The 26883-nt window shown below is 35.7% G+C and overlaps 1 protein-coding gene and 1 pseudogene across 2 annotated transcripts in view; both read right to left on the minus strand.

Annotated features, from left to right (window-relative positions):
- LOC143222362 (protein TANC2-like) overlaps window positions 1-501 on the minus strand; it is an 88926-nt pseudogene extending 88425 nt beyond the window's left edge. The window contains exon 1 of the transcript XR_013012202.1: window positions 323-501. The product of XR_013012202.1 is annotated as a protein TANC2-like (transcript). The remainder of the gene's footprint in view (window positions 1-322) is intronic.
- LOC143223904 (signal peptide peptidase-like 2B) overlaps window positions 1-26883 on the minus strand; it is a 67018-nt gene that overhangs the window by 17546 nt on the left and 22589 nt on the right. The window lies entirely within an intron of this gene.

Genomic DNA, 26883 nt, shown 5'->3' on the forward strand with positions numbered 1-26883 from the left:
AACATCTTTGGTGTCACGGGGAATTCGAACCCGCGACCCTCGGATTACGAGTCGAATGCTTTAACAACCTGGCCATTTGCTCGCTATCCTGAATTCTAATGTTTAAAAACCGGAACCTTAATCCCAAGGTGTCTCTTTATCCTGTAAACTGGAAATATGAAAAGAACACAGCTCGTTCCTTCGGCACAATACTATTAGCAAATACAAACAATTTTATTACGAATTTATGGAGCAGTATACAAGCACCTGTATTCACTATAGAATGTAAATAACAATATTTTCTGATAATACTAATACACAGATTATTGTGGAGAGTACTTACCTCCTATATCTGTTTCTTGAGTTTCAAACGTTGCCAGATTTCTGTCTTCTCCTGTGTGTCACAGTGACGGAAATATAGAATGTTTTACACTTTGTTAAGTCCCAGTGAGAGGCACGGTAGCTCCGAGCGCTAAGCCTTACTTTCAGTCTAACAAGCCAAGGAAGTGTATACAGGTCGAGGTACTTCAACCAAGCAATTTTCTGCCTTAAGTCCCACCCCTGGTGTTTACCCAAGGTCAGCGAAACTAATCACATATGCAAGATGAGTCAGCTGAAGTGCCGTACCCCCTTTCCCTTCTCCCACCCCTCAACATCTCTCCCCTGTTTGTTCTTACTTACCTAGTCATCTCATGGACAAAGAATTAAGTTTACAAAGTAAACAAGAATTATAGATGTGATAAACACTGATAGGTGTTGTTTGTGCGGAGTACCACGAAGACTGACAGGTATTGTTTGTGTGAAATAGATAAATACTGACAAGTTTGTTTGTTTGAATTACGATAAATACTGACATGTTTGTTTGTGTGAAACACGATAAATACTGAGAGGTTTGTTTGTGTGAAATACGATAAATACTGACAGATTTGTTTGTTTGAAACACGATAAATACTGACAGGTTTGTTTGTGTGAAATACGATAAATACTGACATGTTTGTTTGTGTGAAATACGATAAATACTGACATGTTTGTTTGTGTGAAATACGATAAATACTGACATGTTTGTTTGTGTGAAATACGATAAATACTGACAGGTTTGTTTGTGTGAAATACGATAAATACTGACAGGTTTGTTTGTGTGAAATACGATAAATACTGACATGTTTGTTTGTGTGAAACACGATAAATACTGACAGGTTTGTTTGTGTGAAATACGATAAATACTGACAGGTTTGTTTGTGTGAAACACGATAAATACTGACAGGTTTGTTTGTGTGAAATACGATAAATACTGACAGGTTTGTTTGTTTGAAACACGATAAATACTGACAGGTTTGTTTCTGTGAAATACGATAAATACTGACAGGTTTGTTTGTGTGAAATACGATAAATACTGACAGGTTTGTTTGTGTGAAATACGATAAATACTGACAGGTTTGTTTGTGTGAAACACGATAAATACTGACAGGTTTGTTTGTGTGAAACACGATAAATACTGACAGGTTTGTTTGTGTGAAACACGATAAATACTGACAGGTTTGTTTGTGTGAAACACGATAAATACTGACAGGTTTGTTTGTGTGAAATACGATAAATACTGACAGGTTTGTTTGTGTGAAACACGATAAATACTGACAGGTTTGTTTGTGTGAAATACGATAAATACTGACAGGTTTGTTTGTTTGAAACACGATAAATACTGACAGGTTTGTTTCTGTGAAATACGATAAATACTGACAGGTTTGTTTGTGTGAAATACGATAAATACTGACAGGTTTGTTTGTGTGAAATACGATAAATACTGACAGGTTTGTTTGTGTGAAACACGATAAATACTGACAGGTTTGTTTGTGTGAAACACGATAAATACTGACAGGTTTGTTTGTGTGAAACACGATAAATACTGACAGGTTTGTTTGTGTGAAATACGATAAATACTGACAGGTTTGTTTGTGTGAAATACGATAAATACTGACAGGTTTGTTTGTGTGAAATACGATAAATACTGACAGGTTTGTTTGTGTGAAACACGATAAATACTGACAGGTTTGTTTGTGTGAAATACGATAAATACTGACAGGTTTGTTTGTGTGAAATACAATAAATACTGACAGGTTTGTTTGTGTGAAATACAATAACGCCCGACATAAGTATTAGATGATAGATAGAGAGAAATAGAACAGAAATTGACAGATACGTTTATCAGAAATAAAATAAAAACTAACAGATATGTCAATGAAGAACAAAGCAAAATTATCTGTCTTTTTCAGATATTCACACAGTACCACATGAAGGACGTCTAGAGTATCTGTCCTTAACTTGAACAAGTTGTAATCACTGCTAATCACGAGTACCCGTCACTAGTTCTTTGACTATTCTATAGAAATGAACGTCACTCTTATGAGGCACCCACAAAGCAAAACTATATACATCCCATGGATCCATACTCCGGCACGCTCGATCAGAGAGGCAAAATAAAAATCGACACATGAATTAATAATAAAGATAAGTTAACTTTTCAAAAACATAATAAAAATAAACTCCGCAGACATGCCGCTGTGTCACAGGGGGACAACAATTCATTAAACGCTTAGAGTTTATTTTCTCAGAAAACCTGGAATACGTCGAGAGTTATTTTATTTTATGTTGGGAATTTGCTCGAACATCATTATCTTCTCTATCTTTTATCAACTTCGAGGGTTATAAACACTAGCCGCCCCTAATCTAGCGGAAAAAGACGAGAGGAAAGGCATCTGTTCATCGTCCCTCACAGAAGACAGTACTATCATATTTATATAGGTAAGTAGTTACAGGGACATACAGTAGACAGTATTATTATATTTATATAGATAAGTAGTTACACAGACATACAACAGACAGTACTATTATATTTATATAGATAAGTAGTTACACAGACATACAACAGACAGTACTATTATATTTATATAGATAAGTAGTTACACAGACATACAACAGACAGTATTATTATATTTATATAGATAAGTAGTTACATGAACATACAACAGACAGTATTATTATATTTATATAGATAAGTAGTTACATGAACATACAACAGACAGTATTATTATATTTATATAGATAAGTAGTCAAATGGATATATAACAGACAGTATTATTATATTTATATAGATAAGTAGTTACACAGACATACAACAGACAGTACTATTATATTTATATAGATAAGTAGTTACATGAACATACAACAGACAGTATTATTATATTTATATAGATAAGTAGTCAAATGGATATATAACAGACAGTATTATTATATTTATATAGATAAGTAGTTACATGAACATACAACAGACAGTACTATTACATTTATATAGATAAGTAGTTACATGAACATACAACAGACAGTATTGTTATATTTATATAGATATAATGTTTTATAACAATCTTGTATGTTTAATGTAAAAGACCGTCAATAAACTACAATGTTGATTCCTACTTCCCATGAAGAGAGTTAATAGTGTCATTTTATAGTGACACTATAAAATCAGGGGTTAGATCCCCTCGGTAGAGACAGCAGACAGCCTGATACGGCTTTACTATAAAAATACGCATCAAACACACAGTTACAATGACTTTCACAGATTTATAATAATAACTGTGATTTTATATATTATACTCATTGTGACTTTCATACATGTATAATAATAACTGTGATTTTTATATATTATAGTCACTGTGACTTTCACAGATTTATAATAATAACTGTGGCTTTTATATATTATACTCATTGTGACTTTCATACATGTATAATAATAACTGATTTTTATATATTACAGTCACTGTGACTTTCACAGATTTATAATAATAACTGTGGCTTTTATATATTATAGTCACTGTGACTTTCATACATGTATAATAATAACTGTGATTTTTATATATTACAGTCACTGTGACTTTCACAGATTTATAATAATAACTGTGGCTTTTATATATTATAGTCACTGTGACTTTCATAAATTTATAATAATAACTGTGATTTTTATATATTATAGTCACTGTGACTTTCACAGATTTATAATAATCACTGTGATTTTTATATATTATAGTCACTGTGACTTTCATAGATTTATAATAATAACTGTGATTTTTATATGTTATAGTCACTGTGACTTTCATAGATTTATAATAATAATAGTGATATTTATATATTATAGTCACTGTGACTTTAGTATCGTAATAATAGTCACTGTGACAGAAGACTGTGGTTACGGCAAAAGTTTCGCGGTTGTTTGACTATTAGGTTCACAACCTACAGAACGTGACCTTTGCTATCAGATAAGTCCAAGACCCGAGGCCTTGGGAATAATACTCTACGCTTATCAGTTAGCTTAGATGTTACCTCAGAAATAAGACCGTCCTGATTTTTAAAACCTATCTTTATCAAGGGTAACAAGAGACGAGCCACACTACTGTGAGAAGAGAGGAACTGACAATATTCGCAAAACAAAAGCTAAACATGGGTATTTAAACCCATCGTTTATATGAAACGAAACTTATTACAACATACAAGTGATACAGCCCCACAACTACGATACAAGGGGGTAAGGTGATACAGCCCCACAACTACGATAAGAGGTGGCGTTGAAAAACTGGTGCGTTATTTAAAAAAAACCCACAAAATTCCAGGTTATTTAAACAACGGAATAATTGCCAACCAAATGGGCTGAACGCGCTTCTTTCTTATGTAAGTGTTTCTCCACCTTTTCCTTTTCTGGCCAGCAAACGCCACCTACATTATTTTAAAAACTCTAAGCAGGCTTTTCATGAACATTTAAAGGCAGTAAGAATAGAGCTAATAGACTGGATTAGATTCGGGCTTTTTATTATAACCAGTAATTAAATAACGAATTCCATATTTAAAAGGGTGTTCTCTTTCTTTGAGAATTTTAGCTCAAACCTATACAAAGTGCTCTGCGCACATATCCATCCTTAATTTTGAACTAATGGATTAGAAGGAAGGCTGCTAGTGAGGAGTGTATTCACTGCTAAATCTTGGGCTATTCCCGTCTGACACGGGATTTGACGTTATTGTTATCGCGTGCCTACAACCCTGATGAGGGAGGCACGATTTTGTGCCAAGCGATCGCGAACCACAAACTCCCAGATTCAAATATTCGAGCCCAGTAATTACAAGGCATCGCCAAGTCCTCATACTCGTGGAAATAAAATTGTTAATGATCATTTACCGTTCGTGTTTCGTCAGAATCTTAAGATAAAATGTTGTTATTGTAGTGTTTCGTCAGAATCTTAAGATAAGATGTTGTGTTATTGTAGTGTTTCGTTAGAATCTTAAGATAAGATGTTGTTATTGTAGTGTTTCGTCAGAATCTTAAGATAAGATGTTGTTATTGTAGTGTTTCGTCAGAATCTTAAGATAAGATGTTGTTATTGTAGTGTTTGGAAACTAGAAAGTTTCTGTTATTTGATTTAAAAAGTGACAATAGGATTTTCTGTCACAAAAAAATAATAACATACTAACATAACCTGACAATAACATGCATTAAAATTACACGTTATGTTATCTTGATAGCACCTCCCCCTGTCTGCCTCCCCAGATTACACGTTATCTTAGCACCTCCCCCTCTCTGTCTCCCCAGTGACTTATCGATCAGTCTGCAGACTTACAACGTTCATGATCCAAGTTTGATAGTCGTGATGAGCTATAAATAACCAGTTGTGAAGCTTAACGCTTAACAACAACCAAGACCAAATATATTAGTAATTACTCTGAAGAAGACAGGATAATGAGGATCAGCAAGGGTTCGAACCCGTGACTTTATTTATCTTTAATTTATTTGCCCAACATATAACAATAGTTCATCAACATCAATAAGTTTCCTCCACAAACCGTAGAAAACATTATACGCACACACCTAGACAGAAAGCAAAATCAACCAACAAAAGTAAATATATCCCACGAATCAAAAAATCACGAAATCATATACTGCTGTATACCATATATTCCCGACATCAGGAAAAAAATATCCAACATTTGGCAAAAACTAGTAACAAAATATGACATTTCAGTTAATACCAAATTTATTCAAAAACCAGGCACAAAACTGAGGTCTATACAATGTAAAAACTACACTGACAAACACCACACCAACATTATTTATAAAATACAATGTGATAACTGCCACGACTTCTATATTGAAGAAACAAGTAGAAAAATGGAAACCAGATTCAAAGAACATAAAACGTCACCTTCACACGTTTTCGGACACTGCAAGTCAAATAAACACAACATAACCATAGAAAACACTCAAATACCAAATAAAGAAACAAACGCAAAATTAAAGAAGCCTTACTTATACAACAACTTAAACCCAAAATAAACCAATACAAAGGAACACCTTTATACCTATTAAAATATATTATACAAGTATATATATACACACACATATGTATATTCAAATATATAAGCACGCCCTCTACATTCCGACACTCAGTTACACAATCCCTTTCAAACATGTGGCCAGCTTCCGTTCAGTTACCTCTTTCTTTCTTTGTGAACCTGACGATGACCGAAGAAGGTCGAAACGTTGTTCGCTCCTCTACATAAACAATTTTCTCAACCCAAACGATCTGTTTTTATATATTTTATATTTTATATATTTCTCTACATGTGAGGTTACTTCTCATTACTGATTATTATATAACAAATTGTGATGGATCCACAACATTTTAAAATAATTTTAGTGATGGTTGCATGGCATTTTTCATGCAGGCCCGACATGGCCAGGTGGTTAAGGCGTACGACTCGTAATCTGAGGGTCGTGGATTCGAATCCTCTTCATACCAAACATGCCCTTTCAGCCGTGAGGGCGATATAAAGTGACGGCCAAGCCCACTATTCGTTGGTAAAAGAGTAGCCCAAGAGTTGGCGGTGGGTGGTGACAACTAGCTGCTTTCCCTCTAGTTTTACACTACTAAATTAGGGACGGCTAGCGCAGATAGTCCTCGCGTAGCTTTGCGCGAAACTCAAAAACAAACAAAGTTTTTCATGCATAATATTTTCATATTGCATAACACTCTGTCTTATGTGAATGTAACTTTGATTAATATTCTAAAATAAAGCCAAATCTAATTCAAAACTAACGAGAACTAACTTAATAATAAATGTTGTTGATAAAGAATCGTATAAATGTTTAAGTTTTCTCGACCAGTTACTTTACTTAGCTTGTATCTTTGACTCTGTTTAGTTTCATTTTCAAAGAAATGACAGAAAACATTTTTATTTTATGCGCTTTATACAGCAGAGGCTTGCCTTGTGTTAAAGCTTTGGATTTTGAAGCTTGAGAGTTGGGTTCCCCACATTTAAATTGTGAGTGTGTTATAAGAGTGACAGCAAATCCCTTAGCGTAGATTTTGCGTGGGAGAATGTTATTTCCTTGATCTTGGCTGACAGGCCAATCAGTTGATGACAACATTCTAGTGTACAACAGAAGATATAGAAAAGTTGAAGTTGAAAATTGGATGCAGGGATCAGTCCCTTATCGAGGTGATCAAAGGATGTACTAGCACAGGAAAAGTCATAAATCCTGAGATAAAAGCCGAAACCGTTTTCTGAACACTCACCAACACGTGGTATAAGACTTCATCATCTTGTGCGGACTCTGATGTCCCTCTGGAGAAAACATTGTAGTATCCGAGGTTAACTCTTGACCGACAACTGATCTTCATCGGCCACATCAACACCGTGTTAATAAGAATGAGAAAACAACATCAGTATACTGAAACTTGAAGTACTGGATAGTTGGTCACTTGGTTATGCTTGACCAAAGCCTTATCAGCTCCGTCATGGGTGTCACACCATCAATGATTAGTAACAGTGCTACATAGCTGGATAAGATTGAAGAGATACAAACCATCTCTTTGAGACTGGACATCAGATATTCTTAAGCCACGGACCATCAAAGTCCTGTTATGTCTTACAAGCCAGGACAATCATAATTCTTCTTGCAGTATAAAGACAATGCACCAGATCATCGAGCCACTGCCCTTCTTAATTGGGACTTTCTAACTCTACAGCAACCTATCCTGTATACATCGACCAAGCAGGAGATTGTCTGAAAACGTCCTCAAAAGACAAGCATCGGTGGACAGGTTACATAGACATTTAAAGAGATAGACATTGATGGACAGATGCTATACAGCCACCACAGGATATAGATATGAGTGAACAATTGTTACACAGCCGCCTGAAAAAAAAAAAAGAGATAGACATGGGTGGAAAGATGCATTACAGCCACCTGAAGAGATAGACATGGGTGGAAAGATGCAATACAGCCACCTGAAGAGATAGACATGGGTGGAAAGATGCAATACAGCCACCTGAAGAGATAGACATGGGTAGACATATGCTATACAGTTACTACTGAAATAATTCATCAGAACTAGATCTCGAATACATAAACATATGAAACAGAGGGTGGATGTATGGGGTAATGAATCAGAAACATATCATGCCAGTATTTTCGTTTACAAACCATGGTGGATAATTATTCTGCATCAAAGTCATAGATGGTTCCATATTAAAGATACCGAGAGAGACTGGGGATTCATTGCTCAACAAGAGAATGACTGGTTGCCTCCCCTTTAATTTTACACTGCTAAATTAAGGACGACAGCTGGTCATCAACACCAACTGCCAATTCTTGGGCCTCTTCTTTTACCAATGAATAGTTGGATTAATCATCACATTATATTGCGCCTACGGCTGAAAGGTCGAGCATGTTTGATATGATGGGGACTCGAACTCGCAACCCTCATATTACGAGTCGAGCATCCTAACCACCTGGTCATGCCAGGCCTAGGAAGCTATGAAGCAATCTTAATTCAGGGTTGCTGAAAGCACTAAACAATTAATAGACAGGACCACCAACATATTTGTAGCTGACTCACAGCTAGTGGTGAATAAAATTCAGATTAGTCGGTTCTTTGATGGAACGGCAACTGTATGTTACGAATATCGCCTGAATGTATATATGCCAGGCCATGCAGCAGTACAATTAAACGAGGAAACTGACAGTCACTTTATTAAATCTGGAACAACACTTCTAGCAGGACACTGACCTCATGAAAACAGCAACCATGGAAAGTCTTAATGAAGGCTCAGGGGAAAGAGACTGCTGGCAGAAAGGTACCGCGTGGTGTAGCCAGGAAAAGCAACATACGGGGAATCAGTAAGAGAACTCACTCAGTAAAGGCGTTGACGTCATCACTGCAGGAAATTTTCTTCCTCTCCAGCCGGGAAGCTGGTTTCAACTTGAGAAAGTCAGGGTGCAATCCCTGAGGATATCACCCAGTACTTAGTTCATCTCAACTCCAGTCACTGGCTTAAAACGTGAGACCGTGACGGTTAGCCTCAACAGCTTTACTGTAAATACAATGTATAAATAATATCCGTATTTTTATTTTATCCGCTCATCCGGCGAGTCAGCGGTAAGATTCGAATTTAAAACGCTAAAATTCTGGTTTCGTTTCTCCGCGGCAGACACAGCAGATAGCTCAATGCGCCTGACTTTGCATTAAAACAAACAAATTCCTTTTATCCAAGTTCTTGAAAAGTATACGTTTATTATCAGTGGATAATATATAACCACGTGACATACCGATTACCTGTAGTTAGTGTTTTGTTTAAAATTCGTAAAGTTTAAATTTCCATATGATTTTGTGTACATTTTATCTTCTCTTACTAGGTGGGTAAAGTACTCGACTCGTAATCCGAAGGTCACGGATTCGAATCCCCATTACACCAAACATGCTCGCCCTTCTAGCCGTGGGGGCGTTATACTGTGACAATCAATCCCACTATTCATTGGTGAAAGAGTAGCCGAAGAGTTAGCGGTAGGTGGTGAATACTAGCTGCCTTCCCTCTATTCTTACACTGCTAAATTAGGGACGGCAAGCGCAGATATCCCTCGTGTAGCTTTGCGCGAAATTCTAAAACAAACAAACAATCTCTTACTCTCTTTGTGACGTCATAACTAATTTACTGTTCTGGCGCGTGATCGATAAACGTCACAACTAGAAATTACGCTCAGGATTTTGGACTGTGAACTATTAATATTTTTTTCTACTTGTAAGATCACGCTGAATTTTCACGGTTTTAGTTGTGTGCTTGTTACACCGTGAAGTTGAAACGTAAACATGATAAAGAACGGTACATTAAAATCATGTTGAAATTGTTTACATTTAACTGAAAACTAAATATTTTAATATAGCCATGTTTTAAGGTTGTTTGGTTTTTGGCCCGGCATGGCCAAGTGTGTTAAGGCGTTCGACTCGTAATCCAAGGGTCGCGGGTTCGAATCCCAGTCGCACCAAACATGCTCGCCCTTTCAGCCGTGGGGGCGTTATAATGTTACGGTCAATCCCGCTATTTGTTGGTAAAAGAGTGGCTTAGGAGTTGGCGGTGGGTGGTGATGACTAGTTGCCTTCCCTCTAGTCTTACATTGCTAAATTAGGGACGGCTAGAGCAGATAGCTCTCGAGTAGCTTTGCGCGAAATTAAAAAAAAAAGGTATTGGATGATTTTTTCGAATGCAGTTTTTATTTGAGTTCTAAATGAGAGCCTAACGTAACCTTGACGATGGACTTGGTATAGGAGCAAAGGACGTCCATCTTTTATAAAAAGAAATCAATTTTACCAGAAAAAACGGGGACAAACTTATAAGGACCTTTACCTGGGTCCTCACCTTATCAGGATAATCTCATTTCAAATGAGTGTTCATCTAAAGTACTTTAAATCTGAAGGTAAAGAGATAAAAGAAACATGATAACAGAAAGAATCGCCTCATAACTGACAGAACTCTTCTATTCGAAACGTTGTGATGACTCGCTCTTGTATAAATGGACTTGCATATTCGACGCTCTAAAACTCGTTTACAGAACTCATTCATTTTGGAAAATATCCTGTTTATTTTGATGCTGTTTGTGCCAAAGTAAACCACTGTATGTCTTTAGACAAAACTGTAAAAAACAAAAGATGGCGTTGTTCAGGTCAGAAAATAACTCCTGATGGATGGTTTATCCATCGTGTCCTCAGAAGAGAAAACAACATATTTTTTTTTGCTAACTTGAAAACTCTACCAACAAACAAAAACACGTGCTTCGACATTCCTGTCTCTCTGTTTCTTCAAGACCTAGAAATCCATCTTGTAAAAGTCTAGCCTCTGCTACAAATTTAGCTTGTGAAGTCACGTCTGTCAGTCACGCAGGAAGTCATTTTTGAGGGTTTGTTCCTTGCATCTTCCAAAAAAACAAACAAACGGAATCCTCCTTCTTCATTCCTATTCTTGGAAGTTCAAGGACTTCTTAACATTCGCAACCCATCTTTTGTCAGTTATATTCTTCGTAAATTATTCATTTGCAAAACGAAACCTCTAAGATTTCTAGTCCTTAAGACTCGAGAAGATATTTGTTACAGTCCTGCCATGTGTCTGTTTTCAATGTGTGTGTATGTGTATTTTCTTATAGCAAAGCCATATTGAGCTATCTGCTGTTTTCAATTCACGAAACATTTCTCTCAGATATATACCCTGTGTCTTTTATGACTCACGAAATAATCTTTTTACACTTATGTTTGTGTCGTTTTTATGACTCACAAAACTATCTGCTGACAGTTTTACACTTTGTTTGTAATGACTCATTAAACAGTTCTCTTATAGTTCTCTTTCTTGTGTTATTAAGATGCGGGAAACCTCTTTCTGGTCCTTAACTTAAAAATACTCTACTATCTTCTACACAGTCAACTTTGAACTTTTGTTTTCTCTTTGTTTTACTGAAGAAACACCAGGAGAGTAAGTTAAACATCAGACATTAGTTTCATGGGGAAAACTGTCCCTTCTTGAACTGGGAGCTTTTTTCCTTCCAATTCAGTCTAAATTAAAAAAAAAAAAATCTTTGGGGTTTTCAACCTTATCATTAGCGTAGCTGGTGAGAGTTGTGCCAATTTGAACATACGAGACGAGTCGTGAGTGCGTGCTCGTGTTTTGTTATAGCAAAGTCACATCGGCCTATCTGCTGAGCCCACGAGGGGAATCGAATCCCTGATTTTAGCGTTGTAAATCCACAGACTTACCGCTGTACTATCGTGAGGGGGGGAAGAGACGAGTCGTCGTATGATGTCATTCTTGTCCATATCTGTAATTACAGAAGTTCTTGACCCTCAAGCAGTTGTACAGAAGGCCCGGCACGGCCAAGCGTGTTAAGGCGTGCGACTCGTAATCGGAGGATGGCGAGTTCGCATCCCCGTCGCGCCAAACATGCTCGCCCTTTCAGCAGTGGGGGCGTTATAATTTTACGGTCATATCCCACTATTCGTTGGTAAAACAGTAGCCCAAAGGTTGGCGGTGGGTGGTGATGACTAGCTGCCTTCCCTCTAGTCTTACACTACTAAATTAGGGACGGCTATCGCGGATAGCCCTCGAGTAGCTTTGTGCGAAATTCAATAAAACAAAACAAACAAAAGCAAACAGTTCTACAGAAAGTTTTATCTGTAACTAAATTTTGTACTCTACGTTTTAAGTACACAGAAATATTTAGATCTTTCAGTGTAATACTTAGTACTCGCTGTTAGTTAACCTCACAGTGAAGGAATTTATTTTTTAACAGGATGACTAATCTAAGAGTTCATTCCACTGAGTGAAACCGGTTTAATATTTATCATAACGGTTAATGATGAAAAATTTGAAGCTCTGACCAATTAATATCCAAACAGGCAAACCTTAAGGCAAACGTTAGAAAGTAGTGTTGGTCATCCGATATTTTTGGTCATTGAACAATAATTGTTGCACAGTAGATACTGTTATCATTGGAAAAAAATTGATTTCAATGACCAGAGTTTAAAGTTATTTGCGTATAAAGTTTAACGGTAGTTTAAAAGTATGGCGTTCACACGCATATGGAGCGCTACCTAGTTTTTAATTTCATTTTAAACAAAAAAATATTTAATAATTAGAACGAAACACTTGCCTCGTTAAACACGAAAATATTGTTGAGATTTATATTTAAAAAATCCGATTAATTACATTTCATAAGAGATATTTATCTTGAGTTTGTTTCCTTTCTGTCACAATAGTGCATTATTCCACAATATGAGGTATCATTTAATAACCTGTGTATGTCACTTTGATAGTAGTATTTGTTTGTTTTTTGAATTTTTGCGCAAAGCTACACGAGGGCTATCTGCGATAGCCGTCCCTAATTTAGTAGTGTAAGACTAGAGGGAAGGCAGCTAGTCATCACCACCCACCGCCAACTCTTGAGCTACTCTTTTACCAACGAATAGTGGGATTGACCGTCACATTATAACGCCTTCACGGCTGAAATGGCGAGCATGTTTGGTGCAACGGCGATTCGAACCCGCGACCCTCAGATTACGAGTCAAACGCCTTAACCACCTGGCCATGCCGGACCCCGTTAGTAGTGTTAAATGGCTATGTAGATCTTCTGTTCTTAATGATGCTATGATACTATATGGGGAGGTGCCAGATTCTTAGTGGTGTTATGATGTTGTATCGGGATGTGTCACTTTCTTGGTAGGGCTATGGTTCTTTGGGAAGATGTGTTAATTTTTTACTGGTACTATGATGCTGTGTGAGACCTGTCAGATTTTTAGCTGTGTTATGATGCTCTATAAGGGTTGGTTTGTCAGTTTCTTAGAGGTGTTAAGATGTTCTGTTGCGGGCGTTAATTCCTTAGCTGTATTATGATGCACTCAAGGGGTGTGTCAGTTTCTTAGTAATGTTATGATGCTTTATGGGTGTATGTCGGTTTCTTAATAGTGTTATGATGCTGTGTTTGTGTATGAGTTTTGTAATGGTGTTATGATGCTGTGTTGATGTGTCGGTTTCTTACATGTGTTATGATGCTGTGTTGATGTGTCGGTTTCTTACATGTGTTATGAGGCTGTGTTTTTATGTCCGTTTCTTTGCGGTAAACATCAGTTGGTAGCAACTGCAATAACATTTTGAGGTTAATATTTCAAAGTTTTCCTTCAGATTTGGGCCCGGTGTAGCCTAACATTTAGCTTACCCAGGATGTGAATCCGAAGGTTAAAAGTTCGTGTCTCGTTGCCATGAAAAACGCACCCTGTACTTTGGTACCGCAGATGTTCTATAAGAGAGACAGTCGTGTCACACTGTTTGGTTAGAGAAGACTTTGTAGTGGTTGATAAATGCCTTTCCTCCAGTCTGTCGTTTTAAAATTAGGCATAGCTACACGGACTACATGGAAATAGCCTTTGTACAACTTTGCACGAAAATTCAGAACATCAGACAAGTTCTGATAATTTGAAATAAACCCCAAAGAAGAAATTTGTCGTGAGGGTTAATTGTATTCACTTGTAAGGTTAACGGCTGCTTTTATCTTATAGAATCAGAAGGTTTGTTTTGGTTATCACTAATAACAAGGCTATCGAAAGTAACATGCATTCTCAGAAACACTTCATTTCTAAGTGCATATACGTACAACACATTGTACACACAATCCTTAAATTATGCTCACCGTAAAAAGAAAAAAAAATTCAAAATTGCGCATTGTCGTAATCAAAAATGTAAAAATAAAACGATACCGTGTTTACTATTATGTCAATTAGCTGCGTAAGTTATGTTTAAGTTCGTTAACCCTCGAAGGAGAAATTAATTAACGTCAAACCACGTGGAAGTGTCTGCACGTGTACTTTTAGATACACTATCAAAGCCACCCAGTATGTAATCAATGAATAAAGAGTTTGTCTGTATAATTAAATGAATTGTGAAAATTACGCGTGTGTTTGGTATGCATAAATATAATACACTATGAAAATAACACACATTATTAACACATATTTAGACGTAATTCGGAAAGCACGCTCATTATTGTTTTGCATAGGTATTAAACGTAGTATGAAAAACAAGCGTATTACATATTTTTAAATGTAACATAAAATGTTGATAAGTATATTTCCAAACGTAATATGAAGACTATCTGCATTTTTTGTATATATTTTTAATATAGTATGAAAAAAGCGCCATTTTTGTTTTGTTTATATTCAAACGTAGTATTAAAATACATAATGTTTGGTTTGTATGTTTTAAATGTAGTATTAAGACATCATTTTAGTTTTATGTGTATTTTAAATATAGTATTAAGATATGATTTTTGTTTTATGTGTATTTTAAATGTAGTATTAAGACGTCATTTTTGGTTTTATGTGTATTTTAAATGTAGTATTAAGACATCATTTTTGTTTTTATGTGTATTTTAAATGTAGTATTAAGACATCATTTTTGTTTTATGTGTATTTTAAATGTAGTATTGAGACATCATTTTTGTTTTTTGTGTATTTTAAATGTAGTATTAAGACATCATTTTTGTTTTTATGTGTATTTTAAATGTAGTATTAAGACATCATTTTTGTTTTATGTGTATTTTAAATGTAGTATTAAGACATCATTTTTGTTTTTATGTGTATTTTAAATGTAGTATTAAGACATCATTTTTTTTTTTTGTGTATTTTAAATGTAGTATTAAGACATCATTTTTGTTTTTATGTGTATTTTAAATGTAGTATTGAGACATCATTTTTTTGTTTTATGTGTATTTTAAATGTAGTATTAAGACATCATTTTGTTGTTTTTGTGTATTTTAAATGTAGTATTAAGACATCATTTTGTTTTTTATGTGTATTTTAAATGTAGTATTAAGACGTCATTTTTGTTTTTATGTGTATTTTAAATGTAGTATTAAGACATCATTTTTGTTTTGTGTGTATTTTAAATGTAGTATTAAGATATGATTTTTGTTTTATGTGTATTTTAAATGTAGTATTATGACATCATTTTTGTTTTTTGTGTATCTTAAATGTAGTATTAAGACATCATTTTTGTTTTTTGTGTATTTTAAATGTAGTATTATGACATTATTTTTGTTTTTTGTGTATTTTAAATGTAGTATTAAGACATCATTTTTGTTTTTATGTGTATTTTAAATGTAGTATTAAGACATCATTTTTGTTTTTATGTGTATTTTAAATGTAGTATTAAGACATCATTTTTGTTTTTTGTGTATTTTAAATGTAGTATTAAGACGTCATTTTTGGTTTTATGTGTATTTTAAATGTAGTATTGAGACATCATTTTTTGTTTTTTGTGTATTTTAAATGTAGTATTAAGACATCATTTTTGGTTTTATGTGTATTTTAAATGTAGTATTAAGACGTCATTTTTGTTTTTATGTGTATTTTAAATGTAGTATTAAGATATGATTTTTGTTTTATGTGTATTTTAAATGTAGTATTATGACATCATTTTTGTTTTTTGTGTATTTTTAATGTAGTATTAAGACATCATTTTTGTTTTTTGTGTATTTTAAATGTAGTATTATGACATCATTTTTGTTTTTTTGTGTATTTTAAATGTAGTATTAAGACATCATTTTTGTTTTTTGTGTATTTTAAATGTAGTATTAAGACATCATTTTTGTTTTTTGTGTATTTTTAATGTAGTATTAAGACATCATTTTTGTTTTATGTGTATTTTAAATTTAGTATTAAGGCATCATTTTTGTTTTTATGTGTATTTTAAATGTAGTATTAAGACATTATTTTTGTTTTTTGTGTATTTTAAATGTAGTATTAAGACATGATTTTTGTTTTTTGTGTATTTTAAATGTAGTATTAAGACATTATTTTTGTTTTTATGTGTATTTTAAATGTGGTATTAAAACATCATTTTTGTTTTTGTGTATTTTAAATGTAGTATTAAGACATCATTTTTGTTTTATGTGTATTTTAAATGTAGTATTAAGACATCATTTTTGTTTTTGTGTATTTTAAATGTAGTATTAAGACATTATTTTTGTTTTTATGTGTATTTTAAATGTGGTATTAAAACATCATTTTTGTTTTTGTGTATTTTAAATGTAGTATTAAGACATCATTTTTGTTTTATGTGTATTTTAAATGTAGTATTAAGACATCATTTTTGTTTTTTGTGTATTGTAAATGTAGTATTAAGACATCATTTTTGTTTTATGTGTATTTTAAATGTAGTATTAAGACATCATTTTTCAATTACGTGTATTTTGTTATTTATCTGTTTATGAAAATGGATTATGAACATTGCGTGTAATTATTAGATTTTATATGTTGATATACAGTATAGTAATAATATATGTTTTTGGTATGTATATATATTTACAGTAGTTAAAATAACTATGGAAATGTAAATGTTACATATGTAAACAACGAATAATGGTAAGTAGATGGTAATGAAAGTTGTACAATGCACTGGTATTTAGATTTGTTTATTTAGAATTAAACACAAAACTACGCAATGGGCTATCTGTGCTCTGCCCACCACGGATATTGAAACCCGTTTTTTATCGGTATGAGTTCGCAGACATGCTGCTGTGCCACTTGGGGGCGCTAGTATTTTGTGTGTAAAGAGTATTAAACATTGTTCACGTGGTTTCGTGTAGTTTGTGTAAGTACGATTGTGAAATATTGTTCCAAATACCCTGTATTACTCTCCACAGTTCAGAAAAGTTTTTTTGTGTTTTTTTTTAATACAGACTCTAGAATATTTAAATTGGAATGTTTTGCAGGTCAAACCATTATTGTGACTGTTCCCTCGACTTCTTTAATATCACTACATAGTTTCACTATATTTGTAGTAAGTTTGGGATAATTATTGTTTTAGAACATGAATCTTCGTCCGATAAAACGCGTTCCTGTACGTGTCAGCAGTCACGGTGCCATCAGTTTTGTGCAGATCAACGACTCTGTTGCCTGAGAAGCAACCCCAAACTCGTATTTCTCTCTCGTCATAATTCACTGTAGATGTTCTATGTTGCCATGACAACTTTCTCCTATGCACCTTCGCTCCACCTGTCGTTGATCGATCTTAGCAACTTTAATTTGGTTTCATCTGCAAAAACACGCGCGTTCAGCTTTCGTCAAGTTTTACCGTTTGTGTTCGGGTATTCATTCCAGTTTCTTCATTTTGTAACTGTTTCTCAGCAGCGGTTTACGAACAGCTATAAGTTTATTTAGTTGCTTCGTTGTAACGAGTAGCCTATCAGCTCTTCTGTTTATTACAAAAGCCGGCGGACTCCTAGTGGGAAAATACTTCATTATTTTGCTCACTCCAAACAGGCTGTTTATTATAGAGCAAAGCTTTGTTGGGCTATCTGCTATGTCTAACACGGGGAATCAAACTCTAGATTTTAACATGTGACTCCATAAACGTACCTTTATCCCATCAGGAGCCCACCCAACCAGATTGATTTGTGAGGTTTTACGATCACCTGGTCTTTCTGTACGTAATTTCTGCATTACATAGCTGATGCAGGATTCAGCATGGCCAGGCGGGTTAAGGCGTTCGAGTCGTAATCTGAGGGTTGCGAGTTCAAATCCCGGTCGCACCAAACATGCTCGCCCTTTCATCCGTAGGGGCGTTATAATGTTGCGGTCAATCCCACTGTTCGTTGGTAATAGAGTAGCCCAAGATTTGGCGGTGGGTGGCGATGACTAGCTGCCTTTCCTCTAGTCTTACACTGCAAAAATTAGAGACGGCTAGCACAGATAGTCATCGTGTAGCTTTGCGCGAAATTCAAAACAAACCAATTCTGAATGTTCTGTTAAGGAATACCTCGTGTCAGTTCGATGCGTCATCTTAAGACTAGGAACGACTCAGATATAGCTCGTTGCAGTTTGGTGTGTCACTTTGACGCGGCCCGATATGTCTAGGTGATCACCCATTTCAGCCGAGGGGGCGATATGTTTGTTGTCGGTAGATAATAATTAATTGAACAGAACAAAGCTAGTAGTACAATATTCTTAAATAACGAGCGTAGTCCATCAGTTGCTACGATACCAGCACGTGTCAAAAACAAAATACTTCAGACAATGTGTGAACTACTTTCAATGAACGTTTCGATTACAGAAACGCCATGACTTCGGAAACACTTTCCTCCATCTCACAAGGACAGCATCTCGTGAGAATAACATGTCTATAAAATCAATAATTTGTTTAATAAGAACTCTGAGTTATCTTGTAAGTTACAGGCTGGTGAAAAGTCCTTCGAGAAAGCAATAGTTGTTTCATTTATGGCAAGTTGATATGGTTTGTCTCTATGTTAGAGCTCTCGAATTTGAAGCTGATGAAATAGGTTAGAATTTGGGTGAAGCCATCCACTCTTTAAGCTTCGGATGTGTTATAAGAATGACAGTCAATTCATTGGGTGGACAGTGGGTGACGAAAGTACCTGAAAATGCGGACTGCAGCAAATAGCCTCGAGTAGCTTTATCATAAATACAATCTTATGAGAGAGGGGAATAGAAAGCAACGTTTTTAATTTTTTGTAAGCGTAAGATAATCTCCCAGCTAAAGAACAGGTTTCACTTGCCGTCAAATCGTCTTGATAAATTACACTGAGTGGTTTTTTTTAACCCTTCTTCTTTACGGTAGAAAACGCAACCAGATCATTCTCTCAAGTAAAATATGTGGGCTAATGACCCTCGCGCTGCCCCACTGTCTCACTATATCCTAATAAGGTGGTAGCTGCCATATAATCTCTTCCTAAATGCAGCTCAATATAACAAGTCACGAGCGTGCTGTCAGGCTGCAAACAATTTCACTTTAATTAATGTTTATTTCCATGAGTTTACACCGCCCTCTAGTATTTCTCAAGTTTATTACTTCAAAGCATTAATAAGATCTGTATTATCCTATTAACATCAATAATCACAATAATGTGTGTATGTGTGTGAAAATATTTCTTTTAAATAGCCCTAGTGGCTTAGAGATAAGTCTGAAGGCTTCTAACCCTAAACACCGAGTTTCAAAACATGCCTTGTGGCTACACCACAGATAACCTATTATGTAACTTCGTGCAGGTACAGCGATAAGTCAACGGACTTACAAGGCTAAAATTATGGGTTCGATTCCCATCGATTGACTCAGCAGATAGCCCGATGTGGCTTCGTTATAAGAAAACACACAAACAAATATTTATTTTAATAACATCTGTCGTTAGTACATTGTAATTTGTAGTGTCAGAATATTCTATAGACAAATTAAACGCTAAATAATTATACACTTATGCATTTTCTTGTACAATGAATTTATTATGTTGGATCTTTTTTATATGTAAAACAATTCCTTCTGTTTTCAGTGTTTGATTAAAAATATTTTTACATTTAAAAGTGCCTTCTTTTCTCAATTAGCATTGTTTTTATATATAAAAATATCTTCTGTTCTCAGGCTTTGATCTGAAATGTAGTTAGTTTGTTTAGCATGAAAATTCCTGGATTATTCCAGTTTAACTTCCTGGTAAAAATTACATGTGTTTTTGTTAATGTAAATCCGGAAAAATTATCATACTTTTCAAGAAATAAAACACCGTGTGTATGTTTTTCGTATAGCAAAGCCACAAAGGGCTATCTCCTCAGCCCACCGAGGGGAATCGAACCCCTGATTTTAGCGTTGTAAATCCGGAGACATACCGCCGTACTAGCGGGGGGGCAAAACACCGTCAGCTTACTTAAGAATAGAGCTACATAACGGCTTTCTGTAAAGGAATCTAACCCAGAATTTTAACATTACAAGCTCTGAGCGGTCAACAGCAGCATCAAAATCATGCAACACCTCGTTTCATGGATCGAACCACTAATTTTAGCGTTAAGTTCTGTACTTTATGTGACCGAACTTCTAAACTTGAACAGTTGGCGCTTCTTGAGTTTTAACGAGCTCGCTTGTTTGTTTGTGTTGAATTATGCGCAAAGCTACTCGAGGGCTATCTGCGCTGGCCGTCCCTAATTTAGCAGTGCAAGACTAGAGGGAAGGCAGCTAGTCATCACCACCCACCGTCAACTATAGGGCTAGTCTTTTACCAACGAATAGTGGGATTGACCGTATCATTATAACGCCGCCACAACTGAAAGGGCCAGCATCTTTGATGCGACCTGGATTCGAACCCGTGACCCTCGGATTACGAGTCGCACGCCTTAACACGCTTGGCCATGGCCGGGTCTTAACAAGCTCCTGTATGCAGTTTAGCCACACTATTTCACTACGTCAAAATATTTATAACGCAACAAACTTTCAAGTTCATTTGATTTTGGTGACTGATTATAGACAGATTTATTCATATGATTTTTTAACAAGAAACTAGCTGTTCGTTTGTGTTTTAAAATTAGACAAATTAAAATAAATAGCATGTTTTACTAGCTGTTTTACTACTTAAAAGAAAATGTCAGGCAACTTATTTTTATAATAAAATACGTAAATATAATTTTTTATATAGGAAAATAGCCTAACTACAACGGCACCTTGCGGTATGCATTACTAGTACAGTAAAGTAATCACGTGCTTTAAGACATACACAAAAATCCCGAGATTTCTGGCGTTGGTCAGTTTAAAATTTCCTTTCGATTACTTGAGAAACAGGTTTGGTAATAAATGTATTCTGCTAGTGTTGAATGCGTGTGTCCATAAATAAAAAATGTTTTGTTACGTACTGGACATAAAAGAAAGAAACCGAATGTTAAACAACTTGTAAAAAAATTAATTTCACATCCTAAACTTTCCTTGTTGATATTCGGAAATGTTCTTCTTCGCGCGCCCCGGCATGGCCAGGTGGATTAAGGCGTTCGACTCGTAATCCGAGGGTCACGGGTTCGAATCCCGGTCGCATCAAACATGCTCGCTCTTTCATCCGTAGGGGCGTAATAATGTTACTATCAATCCCACTATTCGTTGGTAAAAGAGTAACCCAAGAGTTGGCGATTGGTGGTGATGACTAGCTGCCTTCCCTCTAGTCTTACACTGCTAAATTAGGGACGGCTCGCGCAGATAGCCCTCGTGAAACTTTGCGCGAAATTCAAAACAAATCTTCTTCGCGCCGCTGTTTTTTGTTTTGTTTTTTTTCGTTTTTCAAATAACTGCGTAATAAAGGCTATGATACAGAAAATATTATGAACGTCTTTGTTTCGTGGTACATATTGTGGAAACAGATCTATCTACGTTGTCATGTGACTTATTGATTTATATTTCTAAATTATCACGTTTGGTTTGTTTTGAATTAAACGCGAAGCTACGTCAGGGCTATCTGCGCTAGCCGTCCCTAATTTTGCAGTGTAAGACTAAACTGTTTGGTTTGTTTGTTTTGAATTTCGAACAAAGCTACTTGAGGGCTATCTGCGCTAGCCGTTCCTAATTTAGCAGTGTAAGACTAGAGGGAAGGCAGCTAGTCCTCACCACTCACCGCCAACTCTTGGGCTACCATTTTACCAACGAATAGTGGGATTAACTGTTACATTATAACGTCCATACAGCTGAAAGGGCGAGCCTGTTTGGTGTGACAACTATTCGAACCCGCGATCCTCAGATTACGAGTCGAGTGCCTCAACAGGCCGGGTCAAAATATCACGTACTTAGCCTTATAAAATCCGACTTTTCTCTGTTTTCCTATTATTACCATTACAGTGTATTTTAAACTTTTATGTTATATACAGTCATATTATTGAGCGTGTTTAGTGACACCTGTTGGGTGACATTTAGTGTACAATTTCTATATCTCGTTTCGTATAAGCATTTCTTTTATTTTTGCAAAACTAGCACAGACCACACCTTTCTTGATCGAATTATCAAACAGAATGTAGCAAGGACTAAATAACCATCAGCTGACGGTTAAGAGGGTAGAGAATCTGTAATCTTGACTTTTAATTAGATTTGTTTGGTTGGTTTTACTTGTTAGTTTTGGCATTCAAACCGCGATCCTGGGAGTCGCGTGTACAAACCACGTGGTCTTGTCAGGCCGAAAGAGGTATGCTTTTCCCATAAGGTTGTCTTTCTTTATATGAAAAATCTAATAAGCGTTGAGCCGATGGAATAAGGAAGCGTATCCTGAACTGCCCTTTCACGCGCACAAGTTACTAATTTTTTTAATGAGTAGCCTATCAGCTCTTCTGTTTATTATAAAAGCCGGCGGACTCCTAGCGGGAAAATACATCATTATTTTGCTCACTCCAAACAGGCTGTTTATTATAGAGCAAAGCTTTGTTGGGCTATCTGCTATGTCTAACACGGGGAATCAAACTCCAGATTTTAACATGTGATTCCATAAACGTACCTTTATCCCATCAGGAGCCCACCCAACCAGATTGATTTGTGAGGTTTTACGATCACCTGGTCTTTCTGTACGTAATTTCTGCATTACACAGCTGATGCAGGATTCAGCATAGCCAGGTAGGTTAAGGCGTTTGACTCGTAATCTGAGTGTTGCGGGTTCAAATCCAGGTCGCACCAAACATGCTCGCTCTTTCAGCCGTGGGGGCGTTATAATGTGATGGTCAATCCCACTATTCGTTGGTATGAGAGTAGCCCAAGAGTTGGCGGTGGGTGATGATGACAAGCTGCCTTCCCTCTAGTGCAGATAGCTCTCATGTAGCTTTGCGCGAAATTCAAAAACAAACAAACAATCAAACCAGAAATACACGCTTACAAAGGGTCCTAACGAAAACTGTTGTCTGTTTTCCTCAGATCATCTGACAGCTGCCAAGGATGTCGTGAAAAGTCATCACAGATGCTACGAGTTATCCAGGGATACCAGAAAAAACAAAGTTTGTTTGTTTGTTTTTGAATTTCGCACAAAGCTACTCGAGGGCTATCTGTGCTAGCTAATTTAAGTGCAAGACTAGAGGGAAGGCAGCTAGTCATCACCACCCACCGCCAACTCTTGGGCTACTCTTTTACCAACGAATAGTGGGATTGACCGTAACATTATAACGCCCCCACGGTTGAAAGGGCGAGCATGTTTGAAAAAACAAAGAACTATTCAACTACACTAAAAACATAATACGGCTTTTGAAATTAGGCAGTCGTTTGGATAAAAAGAAGACAGTAAATGAATCGACTGGAAGACCGGAAGCCACAGAATCAATATTAACATATAAATAATTCGTTCCTTGTTTGCACAAGTAAAGGATATATGAGAAAATATAATAAAGTTTAACAACGTATGTTGGTAAAATATATTTTATTGTACTTATTTATTCCATGAGATTTGACAATCGAACTGTAGCTAAGTGTAACCCAGTATTTAACGTGTACATTGATGAATTTGATGATCTTATATTCGCATACCCTTATAGAGAGATCCTGTTGTGCACTTTGGAAAAGTAGAAGCGAAATAAGTGTGACTGTCAAAACCCGTTTTTTGGTGAGAAAAACGTGGACCAAAAGACAGTGGTGAGTGTTGTTTAGTAGTTAACTTCTCTTTCTCTAGTATTGTTCACTAGTTAACTTACCTCTCTCTAGTTTTGTTCATTAGTTAAATTCCTTCTAGTCTTTCTTATTAGTTAACTTTCCTCTCTCTAGTTTTGTTTATAGTTAACTTACTTCTAGTCTTCTTCATTAGTTAACTTTCCTCTCTCTAGTTTTGTTTATAGTTAACTTACTTCTAGTCTTCTTCATAAGTTAACTTTCCTCTCTCTAGTTTTGTTTATAGTTAACTTACTTCTAGTCTTCTTCATTAGTTAACTTTCCTCTCTCTAGTTTTGTTTATAGTTAACTTACTTCTAGTCTTCTTCATTAGTTAACTTCCCTCTCTCTAGTTTTGTTTATAGTTAACTTACTTCTAGTCTTCTTCATTAGTTAACTTTCCTCTCTCTAGTTTTGTTTATAGTTAACTTACTTCTAGTCTTCTTCATTAGTTAACTTTCCTCTCTCTAGTTTTGTTTATAATTATCTTCCTTCTAGTTTTGTTTATAGTTATCTTCCTTCTAGTTTTGTTCACTAGTTAACTTCCATCTAGTTTTGTTCACTACTTAACTTCCCTCTCTCTAGTTTTGTTTACAGTTAATTTCCTTCTAGTTTTGTTCACTAGTTAACTTCCTTCTAGTTTTGTTCATTAGTTAACTTCCCTCTCTCTGGTTTTGTTTATAGTTAACTTTCTTCTAGTTTTGTTCACTAGTTAACTTCCCTCTCTATAGTTTTGTTTATATTTAACTTCCTTCTGGTTTTGTTCACTAGTTAACTTTCCTCTCTCTAGTTTTGTTTATAGTTAACTTCCTTCTAGTTTTGTTCACTAGTTAACTTCCATCTAGTTTTGTTCACTAGTTAATTTCCTTTCTGTGGCCCTGCATGGCCAGCTGGTTAAGACACTCGACTCATAACCTCAGGGTCGCGGTTCGAATCCCCGTCGCACTAAATATGCTTGACCTTTTGGTCGTGGGGGCGTTACAGTGTGATTGTCAATCAAACTATTCATTGGTAAAAGACTAGCCCTATAGTTGGCGGTGGGTGGTGATGACCAGCTGCCTTCTTACTGGTCTTACACTGCTAAATTAGGGACGGCTAGCACAGATAGCCCTCGTGTAGCTTTGCGCGAAATTCAAAACAAACCAGGGAGGATTGCCTTCTAATCACGTGAATTTTAAAGTAAGACTAAATTACTTTTTACAGCTTGCGTTAAAATTAATGTTCTGTTTTCTTTTGACTGTCGAAGAGATTAAAGTTATATAAAAACCTGCAATCACGTGCTTTTAGATGGGAAGTTTTATATTAAGACTAAAGATCTTACTGACTAAGAGATGACAGAGCGAGGGTGTGACTTTGCGCGAAAATGAACTGTAAACAAACTAAAACCAAACGACTCTTAACTGAGTAAGTGTAGCTGTTTGACTCGATCAAAATACAACTTGGATCTTTTAAAACAACATGTGATTACGATAATTTCGTGTGATAATGCTCACGTATTTTGATGTTAACGAGTTTATTATCTGTTCTTATAAAAAATAAGTTTAATGTATTTTCTGTCATTTTTTTGTAAATTTGTTTTACTGAATGTTTTAGAAATTCAATCGCTCCGTATTATGATTGAGAAGAGAATAATCGAATTAATTCTATTGGCTTGGCCGTAAGTATATAATATTGCCATTGGTTGTTAAAAATTATTTTTAAATTACGTGTTCAAGAAAACTGCATTTGAATACGGATATTTGGTTCTGATATTAAACCTTATTAAAACTGTTTGGGGATTGGTTTGTTTTTCCAGATATGTGTAATAGTTTCTGGTCTCTGTGGTGGAGGGTATTGTAATCTATCTGTGAGAGTATAAATGTTTTGTATTGCTGTCACTGGGGCCAAATTTCCGCTAACTTACGTGATTTCACTCCAGGGTGAAAACATCACGAGTTGCACTGCGCATGTCAGTGTCACGTGGCCTCGATTTTTGGGCGGAAATGCACTGCGCATGTTAGTAGTTGGTAAACAGAAATCACAGCAGCGGATCGTTTTGTAAATATTGAATGAGATGCGGAGATAGCCTAGTTGCTTTGCGCCATGAAACACCAAACCATTTAATCATTGAATGAGAAATCGCCATTATGATAATGTTAGATAATTATACAAAAATGGTTATGTGTGTTGGAACTGTTGCAAAAGACAAGAGAAGTATAGACAGGAAAAATAAGGCCGGTAAAAAATAATCCAGAAACACGAAGAAACGATTCCAATTATGCTGCACAACGACATTAGAAAGTAATTTGTAATGTCGAGAAACCCACTGAAGTGAAAATGTATCTCAGGACGGTTGGTAAAGGTAATAAAACATTTATTATAATAAAGCAGAAAACAACGTTTCGACTTTCTTAAGTCATCTTCATATTAACAAAGAAGGTTTGTTTATTTGTTTTTGAATTTCGCACAAAGCTACTCGAGGGCTATCTGTGCTAGCCGTCCCTAATTTAGCAGTGTAAGACTAGAGGGAAGGCAGCTAGTCATCACCACCCACCGCCAACTCTTGGGCTACTCTTTTACCAACGAATAGTGGGATTGACAGTGCGTTATAACGCCCCACGGCTGAAAGGGCGAGCA

The sequence above is a fragment of the Tachypleus tridentatus genome, chromosome 8, assembly GCF_004210375.1.
Source record: "Tachypleus tridentatus isolate NWPU-2018 chromosome 8, ASM421037v1, whole genome shotgun sequence".
Classification (NCBI taxonomy): domain Eukaryota; kingdom Metazoa; phylum Arthropoda; class Merostomata; order Xiphosura; family Limulidae; genus Tachypleus; species Tachypleus tridentatus.